This window comes from Diadema antillarum, unplaced genomic scaffold (genome assembly GCF_040938485.1).
Source record: "Diadema antillarum isolate AM-2024a unplaced genomic scaffold, OU_Dant_1.0 seq00000781_RagTag, whole genome shotgun sequence".
NCBI lineage: Eukaryota > Metazoa > Echinodermata > Echinoidea > Diadematoida > Diadematidae > Diadema > Diadema antillarum.
The window spans coordinates 592,803-594,291 of NW_027271669.1; the positions used below are offsets into that span (position 1 = coordinate 592,803).

Below are 1,489 nucleotides of genomic sequence, written 5' to 3' on the forward strand. Positions count from 1 at the left end.
AAGGTTTTATTTTCACTTCTTTCATCAGATTCGACATGTACAAAAGTATATTCGACATGCATTGGTGCATAGGTAGCAAGGAATAACATGTACATGTCAATAGTCATTACAAAGTGAGGCATTTTTCATACAAACATATTCATACATTCTGTGAAAAAATGGAGGTACCCACTCAAAAGACTATGCTTGTACTATGTGGGCACCTCATAGGGAAAAGGAAAAAAGGGGAAAAAAAGAAAAATAAAGGTGGATAGCTTAAAACTACAAGTGTGCGGGAAATGAGAAAAGAAGGGGAAAAAAAGGGGGGATGAAGAAACAGAAATAGGAGGAAAGAGACGAGACAACTAAAAGTTAAAAGCCTAGATCAATCGATACATTAAAGACCAAGCCCACAGAGACTATTAGCCATAGTAGAAGAGTAGAGCGAGAAAGTGACGTAGGGAAGTTGCTGACAGCGGAACCTATCCGTTCAGTGAAGGCACGTATAAAAGTATACAAGTGCGCAATGAAAGATAAACATGGGCTGTGATATGGAATGCCGCGAAAGAATCAATAACGTCATGCTTTTATACAAAATGAAACCTATATACTTCACAGAAAACAAATTTAGTTTCTTTCTATTACATCATAAGACTTAAGCAGAAATAATTGCAGGAAGGAGAGCAAGGTTTCATGAAATTTCGCGATGAATGACGTTTTCAGGATAATTAGTGATTAGATAAGTAAAAGTAACATGATCAGCGCAATTTATGTTATTATCCTGATTATAGTAATGTATGGGGCTGTATCGTACATTCGTTCAGGCCTTCTAGCTGCTTTCTTTCTCTCTCTCTCTCTCTTTGGTAATGGCGGTGGTCCGTTCCAGTAATCCCGATTCTATTCGCACGTGCGTATTCTATGCTAGTTACAATCTCTATGGACCCGCTACTCTACGTACGCAGACAAAGCGCACACAATTTATATAAATACGGGGGCGCGCCTTTACACCCACGGGGATATAGCTCAGTGGTAGAGCGCTCGCTTCGCATGCGAGAGGCCTCGGGTTCGAACCCCGATATCTCCACAAACTGAGATGCGAACGGTTTTGCGTCACTTTTTAACTTGTATGCAGTAATAATTTTGATATTATCTGCGACGATATACTAGTGCCCTCTGCAAACAAACAGAAAAAAAAGACTGTGTGCAAACAAACATACAGGCCCGAGAAAACGGGAGTACCGTTTGTTATTCACCCGATGTCATTAGAGCCTGCTAGTACTCGTCAATCCTTTTACCATTTGAATATGCTCACCGCCTTCACACACATGACTCGACTACTGCCATTATCAAACAAGTTCATGTAAACGTTCGACAACAATAACAACGCCAATCACGACAGAAAGAATTGCATGAAGTAAATACGTACAGCAACTTTGTCTGATTTACAAGGAAAAATAAAATGAGTGTCAGTAGACAAAATTTATTTCCACATCTATGACATTATCATAAA

At 39.4% G+C, this 1,489-nt stretch overlaps 1 non-coding gene across 1 annotated transcript; it reads left to right on the forward strand.

Moving 5' to 3' along the window:
• The first annotated feature begins 991 nt into the window (after window positions 1–991).
• On the forward strand, window positions 992–1,063 carry Trnaa-cgc (transfer RNA alanine (anticodon CGC)). The gene has a single exon. It is a non-coding gene; the product is annotated as a tRNA-Ala (tRNA).
• Window positions 1,064–1,489: the final 426 nt, after the last annotated feature.